The following is a 22,509-nucleotide window of genomic DNA, read 5'->3' on the forward strand; positions in this document are numbered from 1 at the left end:
CTCATCCTGCAGCTCGTGCTGCCTGAGGCTGGCTGAGTGCTGCTCCAGTTCTGGGGCTGGAGCTCCTCCTCCTCTTCCTCCTTCTCCTCCTCCTCCTCCTCTCACCCTGCACACTTCTCCCTACCCAAAGGGGATTCCAGGCACCGACAAGCCCTTGACTGGGACAGGAGTTTTAGCTTAGCCATTTCAATTAATTAATAAATCAGTTAATTAATTAATTCATTCATTCAGACCTGAAATGCCAAAGGCATGCACCTGGAAACTTGCAACCTTTCTACTCTTACCTGTGGTGCAAGAATCCAGACCCAATATCGCACACCTCCAGGCTGCAGAGGTCTGAGGTTTCAGGTGGCAGTAGGCGGAAGGGTTTTCAGTAGCTACTGCTCTTGGACTTGTAGTCCCAGCTTTGGTGGCAAAGTCCAAATGTAGCACTCCCTCTATATTAATCTTCTCTTTTTCTCTTTTAGGGTTCACATTACTTAAAGCTGAACCTCATCTCTGGCTCATCTCTGCATGCAGCGCCATCATCACTCCTGTCGATACTTGTCTTCTACAAACTGCTTTTTTTTTGTCACTGATGAGAAGTAGCCAAGTGACAGGGCAATGCAATGTGACAGGAGCCAGGAGCCTTCCCCTGTGTACCATGTGCATGCACAAGTGCAGACTCTCGATAGTCCCTTGCTGGACTGTGCTTCAGGACAGCAGCAGGCCACGGCTCAGCCTGGAGAGCAGATGAGTCATTACTTAATGCCATCGGCTGGCTAAGATCTGCACAAATCTTCATGGTCCTTGTGACAGACAGAGCAAAGGCAACTGGCATTATTAATGATGTAAAAACTTTAGAAAACTTAAGAAACCACTGTGACTGGAGCAATTAATAAAGCAAAAGAGGTTGTGGGTAACCTCCTCGAAGCTGGGAAAAGGGAGGGACACATGTTGCTTTCACTCGTGAGTTCATTCTTCAGCCATTCCTCAGTGCTGCCACCAGAGGCAGACGTGACATGCTGCTGCAGAAAAGGACAGATATGCCTTTTTGTGTGGATCCCGGGGTTTGTCTGAGGGCTGGAGATGCTTTCCTCAGCTCCAGTGCCTCCCCTGCATGAAGGAGAGGAACAGACCCCAGTTTTTTTGTGACATATGTAAGAAGCAACTTTGCTTCTGTCTGAAATGAGGTATGGCAAAAACATTTCAAATGTAGAGATGAGAGGTAACACAAAGAAAAATCTCTGTGAAAGAATAATCATGGGCAAGACAGAAAGAGAGCTTACCAAAAAGCCACGAAGCTCTAGGAGGATCCTTCAGAGCTTGCCATGCACCCGAAAGAGTTGCTTAGCATTTACATGAGCATTGCCCTGATTACGCAAATTGCTCATTGGTTTGTGCACGACGACACCAGCATTTTGTTTGTTTTGCTCCTAGCCTCCAGCCTGCGGGCCGATGTTTTGCTCCTTTGTGCTGGAAGACCAGTGAGTGGGCAGGGGACAGCAGGGAGGGTCACAGAGGCAGGATTTCAGATTTCCCCCTTCTACCACATGCACACCCACTTTGAAAGCAGGGCTTGTTTCTAAGGCAAACGGGATGGGACATCTGTCCTGGTTTCATCTGGGGTAGAGTTAATTGTCTTCCTAGTAGCTGGTATAATGCAGTGTTTTGGATTTAGAATGAGAACAATGTTGATAATATACTGGTGTTTTAGTTGTTGCTCAGTAGTCAAGGACTTTTCGGCTTCTCACACCACGCCAAGTGCACAAGAAGTTGGGAGGGGGCACAGCAGGACATCTGACCCAAATCAGCCAAAGGGATATTCCATACCGTAGGATAGATGTCACGTTCAGTATATAAAGTTGTGGGAAGAAGAATGAAGGGAGAGGGGGGATGTTTAGTGTGATGGTGTTTGTCTTCCCAAATAACAGTTATGCGTGATACAACCCAGCTTTCCTAGACATGGCTGAACCCCTGTCCACTGATGGGAAGCCGTGAATGAATGTTTTGTTTTGCTTTGCTTGCATGCATGGTTTTTGCTTTACCTGTTAAAAAGTCCTTATCTCAACCCACGAGTTTTCTCACTTTTGATCTTCCAATTCTCTCCCCATCCCATGGGGCGGCAGAGTGTGCGAGCTGCTCTGTGGTGCTTAGTTGCCAGCTGTGGTTAAACCACAAAAGCATCTCAGGAAGGTGGTCATGGATAATAACCCACGTTATAATTATTCCAGTGGTCTCCTGTGGGCTGGGTACCAATGTGAGTGTCCCCCAGTGGAGCCATCCAGGTCAGGCTCACAGGGCACAGGCATGCTTGTCCTCTAGCACTGTGTCTGTCCTCCTTCAGGCTGCGAGCAGAGAAAAAAGGTACAGAGATACTGATCCCATCAACCAGCCTGTGCCACTGACAGCCTGAGAATTGCCTCATTGCTGGGTGAGAGCCATCTTTGCCACAGCTACCTGTTTTGGTAAATCTGTTGGGGAAGCAGTTTCAGTGGGCTGCTCAAGGAAACCAACTTCCCACATCCACTGATGATATAATATAGGGGAAAAAAAATATGCATTTCTTTGCAAGATTCATTTGGGATATTAGGAAATTCTACTGAGAAAGTTCAGAGCCAAGAGAAAAAAAAAAGATCCTAACAACTTCCTTCCTGCAAATATATCAAAGAAAGCAATAGCACTAGCTGAATGATAGATATGTATGGCACCTTAACAGAAAAGACTGGATTTTCTGTAGCATACTTTCAGCTTTTAACCCTGATCCTGCTCCTGGAGACATGCAGGGAAGCTTTTAAACCAGGAAGACCCATGAAGTCTCTCAAAACTCCTTGCAAAACCCCATTTTATGCTACAATTCGGTGACAAACTATGCCAGTTTCAACAATTTTTCACTGCAGTCTACTCTCAGTAGTGTTCTTGGACTGGACACTGCCTTCATAAATTCAATAGCAATACTCCAGTTGAATGCAGGGCCCACAGGCTATGTCTCAGCCATTACTGCCACTGATATATTCACATACATATTCACCACAAGGGTACAGAACCCTCAGCAGACACTATGCAAATAATGTATAGTAATAAATGCAAATGCCCCACTTGAATTTACAACATTAATATTCATACTCTGAAAATTAAGACCTTCTTTAGTCAATTAGCACATAGTTATTAATGGCCAGTAAAAAGGGCTACAGCTGTATACAAACAAACATTTCCCTTTGTAGGAAACCAGCAGCAACAATACCAGAAAAAGTACTGTTTCCTTAGAGAAAACTGAGCTTTGAAATGCCTGCAGGGAGCATATTTTGTGTGTAAGTACAGAACTTCCGATCTTGAAATATGTAATTATCTGGGGAAACCACCTTATTATTATTTTTTGGTGTTACATGTCTGAATTTTTTATTTTTAGGTGAACCTTTTTTTCATGGAAAATTTGGCCTGAAAGCTAATAGGGCTGCATCTCATTTGAAATCCCAGCTCCCAGGCTTTCTAGAGTGTCTGAGAGCTGCAGTCTCATGTGTCCACAACCAGGTGAGCATTTGTCCCCAGCAAGGTGAGATGCTGCCCTAGATTTTCTGGTAGCATTGTTATTTCTCATTGACAAGTTCACTGCCTGTAAAGCCTCCTGGGCAAATCAGACAGTGTCACTGCTCCCTAGATGCTGTGAAACTAAAATCCTTTGTAAATGTACATTTATAGGACTGAAGTATGGACAGTTCCCATGTGATGTCCACTGACACTGCACTGCCAGACCACCTGATCTGCCACCACCACCAAGGGGGAAGAAAAGGAGAGCAACAGTGGTTGGAAAGCATCATTTTCTCTAAGAGGGAGAAAATTTCCTAAGGGATGAAGTGCATCATTAACTGCATATGCTGTCAGGCCAATTTCTGCCTAGTTTATTTCCCTTCTGCTCCTTGAAACCTAACAAAAAACCCACACGTTTTGCAATTATATTTATTTGGTTACTAGCCTAAAATGCAGAATACCAGAAAGCCTCCTGGACCTGGCACTTTGGCAGTTCAGTGCCATCAGGAACACGCAGCCTGCTAGCATGGAACAAGCTCTTACTAATACCCCAAATCAACTGGGATGAGCCCTGGTGTCATCTTCATCTGCTTAATCCCCAGGTGATACAGGAGCTGACTCTACTTTCACAGCTCCCTCTGGATTTTTAACTCAGTGGGCAGTCAGGTTGATCCAGCATGGTTTACCCTTGGTCAACCCTTGCTGGCTGTTCCCAACCACCTTATTATCCTTCCTGTGTCTGGAAGCATGCTTCAAGAGGACTCACTCCATGATTCTCACAGGGAATGACATGAGGCTGACTGGGATGTAGTCTCCTGGATTGTCCTTCTGTCCTTTTCTGAAGATGGGTACAACGCTTGCTTTTCTTCAGTTGCTGGAGGTCTCCTTGATCTCCACAACCTTTCAAACATGATAAAGACCATCCTTGCAAAGACAACAACCATCTCCCTCAGCACCCTTGGGTGCAGCCCGGTGGGTCCCATGTGCAGGACGATCCTTGAACCAAACCCAGACTCGACCTTCATGCACTGCTGATTTGTCTCCTCCCCATTCAAACCTTCCTCTAAGCATAAAGGCCTGGAAGATCTTGGTGAAGACTGAGAAGGGAATGAGTGCCTCAGCTTTACCTGTCTTTGCTGTCACTAAATCACCCACCTTGTTCAGCAGTGGTCCCCATTTTCCTTATTCAGCCTTTTACTACTAATGTAGACTCTCTTTGTTGACCTTGATGCCTCTGGAAAGTGTCAGCTCTAGGTGAGCTTTGTGTTTCCTGGCACCACCCTACAAACCTGGGCAGTGTTTCTAAACCCCTTCTTCATAGCCTGCCCTTGTTTGCACCTCTTGTTACTACCTTGGAGGCCAGCAGTGAGTTCCCAGTTCATCAGTTATCCACAGTATCGCTCCACTGCACACAGGGTGGACCCAACAGCTGCCTTCTAATGGAAAGAGAGCGAGAGACATATAATTTGCATAAATTAGCTTCTAAATTAAATTGTAGCCTCATAAAGTACCACTGCAGTACATAGCTAACTCTTATAGCCTTGTGAAACCTAGCCAGAAAGCCAGCCAAATGCATTTTAGAACAATACATGAAAAGGCACTGAAGGAGATGCAGCAAGATTTGTCCCCTTTTTTCATTTCTCTATGCTTGGTGCTGCTCTTCTGCCCACTGGCTGAAGTCAGAGATGTCTGATAGGGAGCACTGTAAGATGAGATGTAAAGGTCCGCTCGCATCTAATTTACAGTAACAGGAAAAAAACACATTATATCCAATTCAAAATGCTGACTCTGCCTGCTCTGCAGAGCCTCTTCAGCTATATAATTACAGATCAAATATCATGTTCATTCAGATCTTACCAGATCAATAGCCTACAGCTTCCCTCTGCAACTCCATTCCTAGACCTGAGCTTAAATCAAGCTGATCAGTCCTTCTCCTGTGACCTGAAGCCCTGAAGGTTCCTGAGGAAGGATCAAAGAAAGGGCATAACAGCTAGGAGGCAAGACGACATCCAGCATCCAGGGATGAAAATCCATTTGTTAAAATGCCTTATCAAAACAAAACAGAATTAAAAAACCCAACAAACAAAGAAAACCAAAAACCACCAACAAACCCAAAACACCAACCAAAAAGCAAGCAAATGACTCTTTCCCCTCACCCCTGAGCAATGAACTTTTAGATCCTTCAGATTTCTCCAACGGGTAGTTTCTCTAGCAGGGCACAGCAGCACAGCGCATACACAGCACAGCTCTTGTTACAGCAACAAAAAAAAATCTCCCAGGTGATCTTATAATGTAGAAGAGTCTGAGTTTAGGACCTTTTTCTCTTGCCCTTTCTTCTGCAAGCAGATTGCTTGTGGGAAAAAAGCTGCCTGAATGAAGACAGAACTACCTGCAAAAAGGAACATTTTGTAAATGGTGCTCCTGTGCTTGCTGGCTGGGGGAGAATTTCTGCCATAAAGTTTCTGGACTTCCAAGTAAAATGATAGAGGTTTGGAAAGGGGTTGTTGAACCTGGCATGGTCCAGCAAGTGAGGTGAGCCCAGGTACATGTGGAGAGGCGCAACTGATGGGGCTGGAGCAAAGCGGCTTGTGGGGGGAAAACCATGGGGAAAATCACAATATGCCATGAAACAAGCATGTCAGGTGAACCTCAACTTTTTTTAACATCCAGCAGAGTTCTTCTAAGAGAAAGTAAAGCCTTTGCATGTGGGATTCCCAAAAGCTCGAAAGTGGAGCTGCTCCAGACCTCAAGGAGGAGGTGTAGGGCGGAAGGACTCACCTAGACCCTGCAAGAGACGTAGCTGGGGAAGAGCTTTATGTGAATTGAGGCATGTAAGAGACTTTCCCAGGACAAAATCAACCACGGGTTTTGGCCACAGCCTTCCATGGGGTTACATCAGTGGGTTCATGTGGGAGCCAAGTATCCATGGATTCCCCCTGGACACAGTCCTGGTTTATCAGTCAGGCCCAGGTGAGCTAGGCTTTAGGAAAGACTTGCCAAGCCCCTGTAGATCAGCTTTACACAAAGGCAAGGGAAGGCGTAGAGGAGAGGCCCTGCCTCTGACTACTGGTCTGACCAACATGGCAGTTTCACCACATGACACATTCAGCAAAAATCCCCATCAATCCTCTTGCAATCGCTCTCCAAGATGCACCTCCATTCCCCACACTGTAACACACCACCTCTGCTCATGCCAGGACCATACTCTGTAGAGCAGGGGTGTCGAACTCATTTTCACCGGGGGCCACATCAGCCTCGTGATTGCCTTCAAAGATCCAAATGTAATTTTAGGACTGTATAAATATAACTAATTCTGCTATAGAGCCATGTTATGGAGATCCAGGAAGTCCATCCAACCAAACCCCCCCCTCCAAAAAAAAAAAAACAAAACCAAACCCCACAAACAAAACCAGAAACAAAAAACAAAACCAAAACAATCTAAATCTTGCAAATCAAAGTGCTCTCAGTTCTGTGTCCTGTCTCAGGGCACAGACTGACAGGTGTTGGTGGGGTGTCCTTGCAGAGCAGGAGGGAGCACTGCAGCTCAGGGACGGAGTAGTGAGCCTGCTCCTGGCACATATCACCACTGAACATTTTGCCTTGCAAAACTGTGGCCAGAGGGTCTAATTTGGCTGGCTGCTCCTCCATTATAGGTGATAATTCAGGAGGTGGAGCGCTCCCAGGTTGCCTGTCAGAGCCCAGGGCAGGTTTGCCAAGCTGGCAGCGAGAGCCAAGCTCCCCTCCTGCATGCTGCCTTCTTCTCAGCGCAAGCAGAGCAGATCAGAGCCAGGGAAACATCATGGCTTTGGAGACCCTCTCCTGACACGGTCCCCTCACTGGCAGCACCATTTCTGCCACATAAAACTGCGTGTTCACCAGTCATCTTTTACAGCAAGCTAGTGCTTTAGAAATAGTTTTCTTTTCATGTACAACTTGCAGAGTAGCATTCCAGCTTGGAGCATGATGGACTGTATTAATGGGACTCTAGCATCCTTTCGGTGTCTGGTTCTTACTTTCCCTCCAACAATGTCACTCAACACTTCTCAAAACATGGCTCAGGAGAGATTATGTGACAACAGACGTCATCGCTGCTCACAACTGCGCACTCTATTTTGTGCTTTGCCCCCTCCTTTTTTTTTTTTTTTCTTTCCCTCCTGCCAAGTTATCCTAAGAGAGGCAGTTTCTGACTGGCAGTGTGAAATGTTACCTTTATCACTTCTCCACAGCACCAGCAGTATTACAGGTTGTCAGTCTAAAAAAAGCAGCATTGTTTGACTCTGCAGAGCTGGCGTTGCAGCAGCAGCACAGGCTCACTGCGTCAGGCTCCAGAGGTGGAAAGGGCCCCATTAGGTGTTGACACGAACGCAGTGCAGTTCGCCCTAGACAACTCTTGCAACGCTGAGTCCACTCAGACGTTAAATGTACAAATATAGATCCACACAAAGGCAGTGCCGTCCAGCCAAGACACACATGCACCGGTTCCCCCCCTCCTAGGATATGAGCAGAAAAGTGGAGGGAGATTGCTCAGAGCTGAAGCATCACCAGTGACGCAGGTCTCTAAGTGGGTCAGATGGAAAAGTGATATTAATGAGTTTACGTGAGAAGTTTGGAAAAAAAAACCCATCCAATGGTGAAGGTGAAGACAAAGCCATGGGTTTTAGTATGCTGGGTTAGTTAGTAAGCAAAAGGGTACAAGCCTTTCTCCCCTGCTTTTTTATTTCTTCACTACGGATATGAAACAGATGGGGAGAAAGAGAGGACAGGCCCAGTTGGGGATTATTTAAAAGCAGCAACAACTAAAAAGTTTCCATAGTGAAATCTGATTCTTGCAGAGAGCGTGTGTGCACTGGCTCCTGACTATCTCAGGGCAATCAGCTGAGCACACGGTGTGCTTGTTACCTCCACACAAGCCTTCCCTTTGCTGAGATGTCATTGCAGAGAGGCCCACAATTCAAGGAGTGTCACAGGAGGCACTGTCTGGATTTATGGCTGCCATATTTCAGGGCTATGTGAGAGGTGCTAGCAGTTTCTAATGATTTCTCTGCAAAATGAAGCAAACTGAAGGCACTGATGTTAGTATCCCCATCTGTCATCTTAAAAAGACGGCACTACTGCCCACCTGTCTTCTTTTCAGCAATAGACCACACTGAATATTGTCAAAAGCAATAATTTCCCCTGCTAAATCTTTCCTTAGGGCTACAAAATTTCTATCTGTGAAGAATACAGGCAAGGCTAAAATAAACAGTATAACAATAAAGACTCAGAATCAGAACCGTGGAGATCATCTAGTCCACCCCTACCCTGCTCTGAAAGCAAGGCTATAGCCAACATGAGATCAGCTCAGCCATAATTACCAGAGCCTTAAAACCTTCAAAGAGAGCCTACCTCTTCTGAGCCACTTGTTTTACTATGTCACCAAATTAAAAAATGGCCCAACCTCTTTGGTGCACCAGAAGGGTGACTGTTACTCTTTCTGGGTAAAGGCAGAGGTGATACCATGGCCAGTGAAGTGCAGTGGGAAATGTTGGTCCCATTAGGTCTTGTGAGAGCTGTGTCACTTTGTTATCCCCAAGGTACAGGGAGGTCTGATGCCTTTGGAGTCTTGTCAAAGTGTGGTGGTCCTGCAAGCATCCTGGTCTCCATTGCAATACCATGCTCTGGCTGTTCCCCAGCTCTACACCTTGAGCAGCTGGACATGGTTCTGCAGAGGTACCAAGGGTGATGTCTGGGATCAGAAAGTGCAGGAGAGGCCATGCACTGAGCTGCAAATAAAGCAGTCCTGGATTTGAGGGAGCAAGAGGCAAGGCAGACATACAGGTTTTGAGGTTACTGAGTGGGAATTCACAGCTCTGCAGAGTGAGGAATGGGCAGCATCCATTGCAATGGACTACCTTGATGTTAATGGGAAAGGGATGAACAGATGGAGGGCTGAAGGCAACGCTAACTGCAGCCTGACATCAGCCCAAAGACCAAGTCCTGCTCTCAGAGAGGAAGCATGTCCCCTCAAGAAGATAATTTCATCAGAGGAAGCCCACACCAGAACCTGCACCATCGTGCTGCCTGTCATCCCCAAACTGGATGCAGCATGCAAAATGCTGCAAAGTGACAGCTATATCTTTGCAGAAAGCATTGTGTGATTGCAGAGTCCCCCTAGGCTGTCCCAGGACACTCTGAAGGCTTTGCTGCTGCACCTTCCCACCTAGACATCCCTCAACAATTTAACGTAGCCTCAGCTCACGCATAGGTGCAAATTGCTGGGGCCCATATAGATGTAACCCATCTGTAACAGTACTGCCTAGTGATCTTTGCCATGCTGTGCATACACACAACCATTTCCTGGAGCTGGAGCAGAGCCACTCAAGGAGCCTGGACGATGCCTGCAGTTTTGTGTAAGCCCTGAAATGCCACCTGAAAAGCAAATTAAATCGGTACCTTTCAGAAGCAGAGAATGCTGACTCGACTGGTCTTTGCTCCCCTGCACTCTTCCCCTGTAGACTACCTAACAGCAGTTTGTTTCTGCTCTTTCTAAGTGCTCTGGGTCTCTTTCACCTCCCTTGTCTGTCTCCAGCTGCATGAGCACGTCCTTCGCCTTTTCACAGCACTCACGCTCAAGCACAGTGTGCTCACCAATGACGGCACAGCCCACACCCTGGGGTTGGAGCTGGTCCACTTTGCTCATTTCTCTGCACCTCACTTGATGACACACAGGAGGGCTTCCAGTGTCTGCTATAAGTGCCATCATTGCAGGGGAGCTAAGGGAGACAAGGACCCTTCATGCTAAACCTTGAGCATCTGAGTCTTGTAGACACACAGTCGAAAGTCACTGCCTGCCACAGATGAAAACACCACCTGGGACTCCGAGAGAGAACCATTTCCAGTGATGTCTTTGAGGGATAAATTCGTCACTTGACTAGAAAAAAAAAAAAATCACAGCTAAATTTCAAGAGATATTTCGGAACAGACACTCTTAAGTAGCACTGGTAGCAGGTGACCCAGTAAGAGTCTCATTATGTCCAATAAGTTACTCCCTGAAAAGCTCCCAGAACTCTTATTATCTCTGGAGTGAGATGCAGAAGTGGTCTGATCTCTTACAGAGCTTACAGGAGGATTCAGCTCTTTGTTTCAGATTAATTACCTTTCTGAAAATAAAATCCATATCAGAAGCCTGGAAGAAAATAGAGGGTAAATAATCAAAGTGGTGCAAAACGAGGGGAAAATCCTGTCATGCCACTGTTTGCAGTAGGAGGACTCTAGCCTTATGCTGGCTGAAATCAGAGGAAATTTCTCTGTCTCACATTGCGGGGAAAGACCCCCCTCCAGCAGACACTTCGACTGGATTAAAATTTTAACTGAGAACATTTTCCGAGAAAGGAGAATAATACCTTCATTAAAGTATGTACCTTACATCTGAAAACTCATTGGCTTTGAATTAGCCATGCATTCGCAGGCCCTTTTGGCCTGATACTCTTTTGTGTGAGATTATTTATTTTATTTCTATTTCTAAGAAGCTCTGTGTAATAAGGTGTTAAGCTCGAGATAGTTTAAACTAATATTTGATTGTGGAAAAGGGTAATATCACTGAATACGGTTAGAAGTGGGTGCTTATAAAATTAAAAATTGTTCCTGCTCCGCTTTGGCAGATTAGACCTGTGAAGCTATAATAGGATTTCTCACTCTGTCTTTTTCTCTCAGGCTTTAGCTTTCCCCTCAGAAGAGCAGAGGCAAGCGACAGCATACTCAGCCTGATGTCCAAACACTGCAGAAGCACACATGAGATTTGGGATCAAAAATCCCTCGCAGCGGGTTACTGCTTCGTCTGTAAGGAGCAAACAAGCAGGAGACCCAGTTAAGCCAAATTACAGCACTGAGGCCTGAGCGCTGAGGTAAAGACCGGGCAGCCCTTTTGAGCACAGGAGCCTGCCTGAATGTGCCTAGCGAAGTGAAAAACCATTTCCAAGTGCTCTGGTTGAATGCGAGCCGCGACGTAAGTGAAACTTGGATGGGTTATTCAGAGACATCATTTTTGAGAGCCAAAGTCCTGGCTGGGAAAAGACCCCCAAGCACGATCACCTGCTCGCCTCTCCTCTCTTTCTTTTGACGAGAGGCTGCCTAGCAAATGATGCTGTAGAAGAGGCTGCTCCTCCTGATTTCTCTGGCGACTGCTGTGGCAGGCAAACAGTGTCTGTGCCCTTGATGAGCAGGGGCTGGTCCCCTGCGCCATGCACAGCTGCCTATAGACACCCAGCACCCCATCCCTGGCCATGGCTTGAGTGGGGAGCAGGGGCTGGGGGCACAGGGGACCACACAGCTTGAAGCTTATTTCTCACAACAGTGCCAGCACAGGAGGTTGGAGAAGTGACATTCCTGTGTGGGACCATCTCGGGACTGCATTTCATGATTTTTCATTATGAAAAAGCAAAGAGTAGTTGTAAACCAAAATCAGCCTGACTTCAGTGCTGCTGTTCAGGGGCAAGCAGAGACACCCTGTTGGCCACCCCTCCAGCAGCAAGGGCCTGTGCCCCAGAGTGGCATTTTGCCCTGCAAAAGGAAACCTTGTTTTTCTCCAGGAAAACTAAATGTCCCAAACCTCCACCTGTTGCAGCCATCATGTGAAACCAAATATCAGAGAGACCTGACGTGGCAGAGAAGATGCCAGCAGCCTGTGTTCACAGCTCACCTGATGCCATCTGAACCTCCCCCTGGAAGATGACTCCTCTCGTCATTGCTCACAAGTGTCACAAGGACTGCTTTCCACTTGCAGGAGTGTGTGAGGAGCCATTATGTGAAACCCATTTTTCTTACCAGAAAACAGGGTGACCTCATTAACCTGAGCCACAATGGTGGATAAAAGGGGGCAGCTTCTGGCATGCCACAAAAGGGTGAAAAGGGGCCCCCCTTCCTCTGCAGCAGGAGAGGTGCGGGCAGCTCCAGGGGTCTAAGCTCTGTCCTTGCTGGGCAGAGGAGCAAGAAGCAGCAGTGCCTGAACCCAGATGATGCAGCAAGTGGGATGGCCACAGCCTGAGCAAACTGTCTCTGTCCCTTAACTTCTTAGTAGTGGGTTGCTTTTTACAGTGTGGGGCAGCAGTAACTTAAGCTGTTCACACGGGTGAGTGGCGGAGCATGATTATTCCCATTTTGCAGACAGGGAAGGAAGGGAAGTTCAAAGTGACTTGTTCCCAGCCATGCAGCTAGCCCATGACCAGCAGGTTAAGCGTGCAGGTCCCCAGTGGTGTGCCCAGCCCTCAACACCTGCCTCCTGGGGAGAGTGGCAGGGAAAAGAGTGGAGAAACTCAGTCCCGCAACCCCAGCCCTGAAGCACTGGAAGAAGATACACACTGGTGAGATGCTTGCTCTGCTGAGCCATCCACACCCCACTGCTGACAGAAGGACCCAGCTGGGATGGACTCAGCCTACTTCCACTCCAAAAAGCAGCCTTCCCATGCCTCAGGTGATCTTCTCCATAAAAGGAGGGGAACAGGGTAGGGGAAACAAGGGAAGTGACAAAATAATATTATCCCTGCTTCAGCACAGTATCAAAGCAGAGCAAATTCATCCTATATGCTGGAGCCCTTTTCAGAGAAATGAGCTTAGGTGCTTATTTTGTGAGATGACAACTTTCAGAGTTCAAACGCAGTCGTGCAGAGTCTTGATAGTATCTTTCTACACTGTTATTTGCCTGCTCAGTACCAGTCAGTGGAAATGATGTAAGATTTTTAGTACTGCCCTGACCATGTTTTTTTCCAAAGAGAATCTGTATAGCAAATGTGACTCCCCATTTCAAAAGTGCCTGCAGCAGCTAGTGGAGAAAGCAGGCAGGCTGTTTGCCTTCCTGAAGCACCTTCCTCTCCAAAATACCTCCCAGTGCCTTGCAGTGCTCCTGTGTCCCTGGTGACAGCTCCTTGGTAGGAACGGCAGGACAGGAGCAGCATGGCATGGAGACCACAGTGAGGTCTGCACGTCCCTGGCTGACTGCCCCACTTTCTGTGGATGGAGCAGGCAGCTCAGCTGGCACCGGGGGTTCAGAAGGAGCATCAGGGAGTAATGCAAGAAAACGGTTTTGTAGTACAAGTCCTGAGTAGTGAATGTAGCTTGTTTGTATAGCAGATTTCATCACTATGCAATGCCTTTGAAGTTGCAGTAGCAGAATGAGACAGGTGATGCAATATCTCATATTAGTAAAGTCCAGTAGGAATGACTGACCTAAAAGTCTCCAGGTGATGCTCTGTTTTCTGTTTCCTCCCTGGCTACCTGATTATTGAGATCCGGTAGAAAGACCTGGAAGGTGTTAAAACAACTGCAGCTCCTGGCTCCATAGCCTGCTCTTGAACAACAGACCCCTGGTCCAACAGAGCAAGGGCTCAGCTATTTTGGTGGATGCCAGCGGGCAGGCAGGGCTTCCCCATGCACTCAGGGCACTGCCAGGCCTCTTCTCAGCTCAGCTTTTGATATGTGCTACCCATGGTAGTTCATACCTCCTGGGAGGGTTAAATGGAAGGCTGAGCCCAAAAATCCTTCCTTTGGAAAGGACTGACGTACAGAGAACAATGGATGCCAGCGGTGAGACGTGCAGGCAACATCAAGTGACATGTGATACAAAAATTATGATGGCTGAGAAGGGTCCAGAACAGGGAAGTGCTGAAGATGCTAAAGCAAACAAAAACATTTCAGGCAAAATGGAAGAATGAAGCTTGCCAGAGAGATGCAGAACTAGAGGTCTGTAAATGAGCTGCTGCAGAGAGAAGGATCTCTTTGAGTTGTTGCAGAGGATGTTTGGAGAAGAATTTTCATGCCAGATATATGATTTTCAGGTCAAAAAAGGCTGAGCGTCCATCAGGAATTGATGAAGAGAATGGAACTGGCCCAAACGGATGTATTGAATAACAAGTTGCAGGGACCCAAAATTTTAAAAGCATCCTCCAGGAACTGCATACCATGTTACATCTAGCAATTTGACCAATGAAAAAATGATACATGGTTAAGTTTTTCCAAAGGGATAAAGAAATGTAACAGCTAAACTGATAACAACATCTGCAATGTCTCTTTAAAATGTATTATTTTAACAGAGAACCAAAAAGGAAAAAAAAAAATCTTTCACTCATGTGTAGAAGAATGCCAGTGTGTCTATACAGCCTAGTGAATCTTACTGCAGGCTTAGGAAAACTGGATAAAAGGGTACTTAAAATATATTTATTAACAGCATACAGTAGTTCAACACAAACGAACTGGCAGAGCTTCACTACATCTGAATTCTCTCACCAAGATGAACCATGAGTAGCTGAAGAAAAATACCAATGCCAAGCTGAGTTCTAGAAGGCATCTGACTATGATCCCAAGGAGACGACTGTGGTACACCAAGATATCGGCAAGGCGAAAGGTGCAGCAATAGCATAGATCAGAACCAGAGTGATGTGACAGGACGTGTCGAAGGCATGAAGTTTAATGGGATCATTAGTATGGAGGGACACTAACATCTGAGGAGGAGACAGAGGAAATCCATGGATTCAGCCAGCCAGTTACCTTCATCCCAAACTATTAGGAAAGCAGGTGCTTGGCGTTCCCTGCCTGGCAGCCAGGCTTTCAGACGGGTCTGTGCAAGCAAGCAGGGGCCACAATGCTGGAGAACAGCTGAGGCTGCACGTTGTAAGGAGAGAAATTAATCTAGGCAATAATTGATCTGTTAGCTTAACCTCAGGAGTATGACAATCATCTGACTAATTTTGAAGGGAGGAATAATGAAAGATGTAGAGTTTAATACAGAATGGTATAAAATGCAACAAGGAGGTTACCAAAAATAGATCTGACCTGACTAACTCAATGTATTTTTGATAAAAATAGCTGAGGTTCCAGACAAGAAAATACCATGGATCTCATCTAGCCAGCCCCCTCTCCAGTAATTAGTGGAAGAGTGGGTTAGTAAGAATTAAGCAAGTAAGGAGTAGGCCAAGGATGAGATGCCTACAGATTGCACTGAAAACCCTCTCTGTTACCAGCTGTGGCTTTTATACTCCAAACAAAGGTTCAGACACCTCCGTGTGGATGCTCATATTGGGGGAAATCAGTTGTGCTGCTTTGCATCTGTCTGCCCCATCTCTCGTGTAGCCTGTAACGTCCTCGTCAGCAGTGTCAGGGACGTCCGTCGCCATCCAGTCCCACCTCCCACCACCTTTGGCCCACAGGAGGTACCACTTTGCACATGGCATGTTATCATTGGGAAATAAAATATCTGATGGCTAATTAAAATTTCCTAGCGATGACTAAATCCACAACAACCCCTCTTAAGTTGTTCCAATGATAACGAATTAATCTCGCCGTTACCATGGCAGGGTTTCGGTCACTGCCTTTTCGCCAGATGCCCACAAAATGCAGCTTTTGCTTCACCACTGAGGGGAAAGGTGAGCTTTTACCCACCCAGCAAGCCTGTGCCTTGGGGCTTTTGCCCTCCGCTGCTGGGGGCTGGCAGCTGGCTGGGCTTGGCAGGAGGACACCAAGCTGAAGTGAGCACTGCCAGCATCCAGGCTGAGAAATCGGGTTGGCACCAAGCATGTCAGCATCTCTCTGTGCCTGGCCAGGCACTTCCTCTGACGTCCAATGCTCTCGCCTTCCCCTCCCGCAGGTTTCCCTGCGCAGGCAAGTGGCAGCCACTGCTCCGCTCTGCCTCAGGATTGATTATGTCCCTCTCTCCAGCCTCATCTATGAATGACGCACGTTGATTCAAATGCTGTTGCTTTTTACTTCTCTCCATCTCTCTCTCTCTTTTTTTTTTTTTTTCCCTGTTCGTCCGATTTTTATGATGCATGAAGTCAGGGTTGTCATTATTCTGTATTTTCATGGATTAAGCTGCCTTCATCATCTATTAGCTTCCAAATGATAAGAGCCCACATTCAGGCTCCCTCATAATGTATGCTGCCTCTGCCCGCCATTCCTGATTGCTTCTGGCCCGTATTCTAGCACTAAGAGCCAAACGGCTGTCTCATGCAGAAATGCCTCAAAAATGATTTTTTTAAGATGTTCTTTTCAGCAAAGGAGATTTGTTTTCTTCCACGTTTGTCTGTCTTGGCTGCCTCTTTCTGCATTACAAAACTGTTCAGGCTTCCTCTCAATTTTTCATGTTTTCTTTTTTGGCCCGGTGAAAGAGCCATATGTGAAGTGAAACAACTTGATCTATCTGCTGATCTTCTATTTACATGCCTAATGTCTCAGATACCTTGGACAGTGGTGGTTCTCAAGTCTTTTACAGTAATGTCCTACCTTCCCACTTAAAAAAATACTTCCTGCTATTTACTCAGCTTGTTGGTTGAAAATGAGATTAAAGAAGAGAAAAACAGGCTATCCTGGACACAGAGTTAGAGAGATGGAGAAATCCAGGAGAACAGACAGAGAGGATTGACAGAAGAGTCCTTTCTCCCCTTTCCCTGGCTCCTGGGATTCAGTGCATTTGTCTCCACTAGAGAAGCCGCTGTGCTGGAATGCAGTTGTATGCCCAGCAACCTTTAAACCTGGCAATACCCTTAAACTCTGTAACAGTGAAAGTCTGAATAACAAGGTTAAGAGCCAAGGTGAGAAGATAATGTGTGTTGCCTGGCAGGCTGGAGCTCCAGTAGGGAGTTTGCAAGAGCTCAGTGTCAAACTGGGGTTGCTGGTGGTTTTCTCATCAAATCCTGGTCTAACTTCCATTTATGGATATTTTATGCATGGCAGTCAATTATGGCTTTGAAGTTGATAATAAAACAGCTTCTCCCTTCATTTTGGTGTACGTTCAAGTCAATAAACACAATTCCACAGAATTTCGTCAAGCGGCCAATGCCATGCAGACCTGGAGGAAAATAGTGAGTGTCAGGCAAGAAAAAGCCAAGGCCAGCCAGCAAGGGGGATGAAAATATCTCCCTTTTCTTAGAGCCTGGCATCTCTGCACAGCTGCACCTTTATCTTCTGCCCTGCTGTATCCTGGTTTGACTCGGCCTCTTGAGGCAAAATTCCTCACCAGGGGTAGCCACCCTGACCAAAAGCATCTTCCAAGGACCACAAAACAGCCTGAAGAGCCACAAAAGGGGGGTGCATAGCTGCCATCTGGGGGTGTTCAATATTGATCTCATCAGGGTGCAGGGCAAGGCCTGTTTATTTATCAAGCTGGAAATGGGAAGGTGAAGAAAAGCATGTTTGCATGTAGGGTGAACTAACGATCCGTCTTTTTGCCAGACCTGGAGCGGAGGGGTGGCTGGAGAGAAGTTCAGGCAGAGCACCATGCTAGTGTGAGGACGGTGTTCTGCCTGGAAGCTGCCATGTATGTTGTTTTCAGAATGCACGAATTACTCGCTAAAAAAGGGGCAATTTAGGTCAGATGAAAACCTTTTCAAATTTAAACCAAATAATGACAGAGTTTCTCTTCTAAAACAATCCAGAAGAAAAAAAAATCAGAACTAAAAATCCTCCAAGCATTGTTGGGTACTTTCGGAATTAAACATCTGACTTCTGATTTTCCAGTCACGTTTTGTTGATCAAATGTGATTAAACCATGACTTAAAGGTTACTAGGACATAAATAAAAAACATAAAACAGCTTCTCCAACCAAAGTCTCTTTCTTTGCCTGAGAAAATGAGAGAAAGCAGCTCAGTCCAAGTCACAGCTGTGCATACTTATATACCCGGTGATTTCTGATGAGAGCCAAAGAGGTTATCTCTGTTTTTTGGGATGTCAGGCAGGCACAAATAGGCTCACCTCAGCATCCTGAGCTTTCCTCTCTCTGCTTGGGGTTTAGGCACTTTGTTGTATTTATGGCAGCTTTCAAACAGGGGCCGGCTTGTGCGTCTGCGGTCTGTATGGACATCTGTGCTGAGGCAGGAAGAACGTGCGTCTTCCCTCAGTTCCCACAGCTCTGCCTCTGTCATTCATAAAAATATCTGTACCCCACAGGAATAAAATCCCCCAGGAAAGGGAAGATGGGCTCGGACATTCTGGGATAACAAGGTCTCTGTGTCAGGGACAGCAAGATGGAAATTACTTTGGAGCATTTTGGGATCCCTGCATTGCTGACATTGCAAAACTGAGGGACCAAAAGGGCACCAGGATGGTGAGGAAACAAGAATGGAGGGAAAATATCCAAGGTTTCAGCTGCAGAAAGCACCAGGCTGTGCAGGATATTTTTCACTGCACTCCCTGAAAACACTTGTCTTTTGATGCAGGTCCTTGTGTGAGTCTTTCACAGCCCGCCTCCAGCCCATCCCCCCAGGCCTCTGTGCAGCCCTGCCCCTCCCTGAGGGGGACTGGTAGAAAATCAGTGGCACTTCTAAAGCCACCTGAGGAACAGATAATGGAAATCTGTTTTTCATGGGGCAAGCACTACACAATGCAGTCTCTGTGTCTGGCACGCTGCAGCAATTACACATACTGTCATCTTTAAGTGTTACAAATGGCTCAGAGCATTGCTAAGATTTTCGCCCCTGCAATTCATGACATGAAGTGGCAAAGTCCCTACATTTCTAAGGGGAGGCAGCTGCATGGGATGGAGAGAATTGCTCAGGCACCAGAGAAGCACTGCGTAGCTCTCCCTGATCCTCCTGAGAGCCAGACTCACAACACATAGAAATACTGTAAGTCCAGCCTCCAGAACAGCAGTGGGTAACACCAGGCATCCTCCCAGCTCCCATGTTTTCCTTGCAGGCTTGTGCAGGTCAGGTCAATGCATGGCTGCAGCAGATGAGCCCCTGCTTGCAATGGGAAAAGGGCTGGGAGCAAGTGAACTCCATGTTTTGTGGCTCTGCCTCCTGCTCTGGATTAGTAAGCATTTGGAAACAGCTTGCAGACATGGCAGAAAGGGGCTGGAGCCATTAAGAAGATGGGAAATCAATGGAGGAAGAAGAAAGGTGATACCATTGTGGGCAGCAAACTGGCAAGCTGCTTCTTTACTGGAAGGGTGAAGCAGCAACCTGTTTCCATGCGTGGGTTGCCATACCATGGCAAGCAGCAACCCTTTCCACGGGGAACCATGCAAGGACAGGACACAAGCAGGCATACTCTTCTCCTGGGCTTGTGTGGTTTTGGGGTACACAGCAGGTATGGTACAGGAGAGGCCGAGGGCTGGGAGCTACCCTAGCTGGGATCAGTACAAGGGCCAGTATAAGCCCTTGAGCAGACTGTGGGTGTCACCCAGGGCACAGGTCCCCATCTCTCTCCTGCTCCTTGAAGGAGTCGTCAGGTTACAGCTAAGCTGTGCCTCCAGCATTGTCCTTGCCAGTGGTGCTGCCTCCCACCCTGTGTTGCGCCCCTGCCAGCGAAGAGCCTTTGGGCAGGTGCTCCCTCTGCATCCACACCACAGTGCCTCCTGCACAGAGAAGCCATTTCTACATCCTCTCCTTGATGCTGGCTGTGGAGCCCTCCTTGACATGGTCCCTTCCTACCTCTCCTTCCTAAAATGCAGCCACCACATATTTCTGTAGTTGTCCCATTCACTTCCCTGTCCCCACCAACGCAAGAGAAGGACACAGGCTCGTCTCAATTTGAGCTGGCATATTTGCTTCATCTCCCTGAGAAACCTCCATTTCACTTGTTTCCCCACAAGGCAGGGGGATGGAGGGGCAGTGTGTGAAAGGGAACATATCTGTGGTGGGGAACACAGCTTCAAATCAAAATGGTTTGCCAGATCTTGGTAACAGTGCAACAGCAAAGAGCTAGCTGGACAGGCTAAAATTAGCAGGATCTCATGATGGATAAAATATAAACCTGGCTTCAGCGTAAACACTCTTTTAGATACTTTAGAAAAACAGCCCAAATGTGTTTGGCATTTTTTGGAAAACCCTAATTTCTGGAGAGGAGCAAATGCCTGAAAAGCATATGCTGAATGCATTCTGGTGTCTGAAAGTTTCCTAAAAGTTAAAAAAACAAAGGGCAAATAAATCCAGAATATATCAGCAAAACACACATCAGTTTCTTGTATATTGAGTTCAGCAGGACCAAGACTTTCACCTCTTCCTGTAAAACTGTCTTCTGCTTTTAGGCCTAGGAACAGGTGCCCTACGCAGGCAGAAAGGTAAAACGCCATCAGCCAGTGATGCTGCCTCAGCTCCTGGCAGCTGAGCGCGGTCCAGGTTGTGATGCCTTGTGGGAAGAAGGGAGAGAGAGAGGAGGAAAGGAAAGACTGAAGGAGAGCTTCTCACATCCAGCACACTGTGTTTTAGTGTTGGGGATTAATGCAGGGCTGCAACGAACAAGAGTGCTTTTGTGACTCGGGTAACCGCCTGGGTGAAGCGGTGCATCGACTCTGTGTTTCTGCCAAGGATGGTAGGCAATTAGATCATGGCTTATCAGAAGTAAAAGTCAGTTGCCAGATAAGCAGAGGGTAACATGTGGATTAAAGTTGTCAGTTAATTAAAGAGGCCAGGGTTTAAGCTGTGGATAGGGCTGTGTTTAGTAATACTAAAAGAGATAGTGTTGTTCTGATGATCCGGGAGGAGGATAGTGTAGCATGGGGTGTAGAGGTGCTTGGTTAATTACCAAAACTAATTACAAACACAATGTCTGAGGGCTCCAGGCCAGGAGACAACCCTGTGTGTTGTGAAGCAGGGACTGAAGGGCAGCCCTTGGATTCGGGGGCAGATCTTCCCGTTCAGGCGCTAATCAGGCTTGCTGCAAGCAGTGATGGAGCAACTCACATGGACCTGAGAGCTTGGCACAGCATCTTCTCTAAGCCCAGAGAAAGCGATGGCCAGGTGGATTGGCAGGCCTTCCAAGTGGAGATAACACATTTTATTTGCAACCTAATTGTCTTTTGTCTCTTTTTAATGAGCAGGAAATTTCTGCCCCAGCAGAGCTGGCAGCATGCCTGACTGTCAGGAACAGCAGACCTCTCGGATGGGCAGTCACATGCACCATCTCCATAGAGAACAAGAAAGACGGGCAGTAATATTTTCTCTGCCTGGGGCAGAAATAAACCCCTCACGGAATCCTGCTTTGAGGTGGATGGCAGCCTCAGTTCACATGTCAGAGCTGTTCAGCATTTCATTATAGTTTTGCATTCTTTAAGCAAGAAGTCTGTGTGAGGCTCACCAAAAAAGGCAGACACTGCTTTGAACAGCTCATATTTGAAGCTAGGTTCTCCTGACTCATCCACATACATTGTACCTAGGTGCACTTTCAATCTTGTGGCATTTCTTGCACAAAGGCAGCATCTTCTTTAGTGGCACTCTATGCTTCCATGAGCAGACAGGACAATTCACTTTAAAGTGAATAAATAAAAATTGATTCCTAATTCTCCCTGCTCCTAGGTGGCAGCGGACAATCCAAAATGAGGTTTAAGTTTGTTTCCAGTTTTCTTTTACTGCAGATTGCTCACAGCAGGGCAACAGCTCAGGCAAACCACCATGCACAGCAGTGCCCTCCAGGATGAGTCACAGCAGCTCCGGCTCTGAAGGAGGTGTAACTCTGCACTGTGAGTAAAATAAGAGGTTGTAAACTTCAACCTGTGAGAGTGGAGGATTTAAATAAGGGTCAAGTCAGATAAAATTCACTTTATTTTCAATTAGGTCATGAAAGCCTCAAGCACTCTGCCAAATCTCCCTTGGTTTGCCCCCTTATTCTTCTCCATAAGTGAGAGCTCTTCCAAGCTGCCCTACAGCCCATGAAGCAATGCATTTCTTCTGAGACTGGCTGATAGGAAAAAGCCAATGTAAAATAACTAATCTGAAAAATTGTTCATTTTTGGGTAAGTATCAAAGAATAATTTAAGTTGAAAGAGACCTCTGGATGTCACCTGGTCCCATCCCCAGCTCAGAGCAGGGCCACTTCTCTGTTAGATCACAGTATCACAGTATGTTTGGGATTGGAAGGGACCTCAAAAGATCATCTAGTCCAATCTCCCTGCTGGAGCAGGAACGCCTAGGTGAGGTCGCACAGGAATGTGTCCAGGCGGGCTTTGAATGTCTCCAGGGAAGGAGACTCCACAACCCCCCTGGGCAGCCTGTTCCAGTGCTCTGTCATCCTCACTGAGAAAAAGTTTTTTCTCAAATTTAA

The sequence above is a fragment of the Patagioenas fasciata genome, chromosome 1 (genome assembly GCF_037038585.1).
Source record: "Patagioenas fasciata isolate bPatFas1 chromosome 1, bPatFas1.hap1, whole genome shotgun sequence".
NCBI classification, from domain to species: Eukaryota; Metazoa; Chordata; class Aves; order Columbiformes; family Columbidae; genus Patagioenas; species Patagioenas fasciata.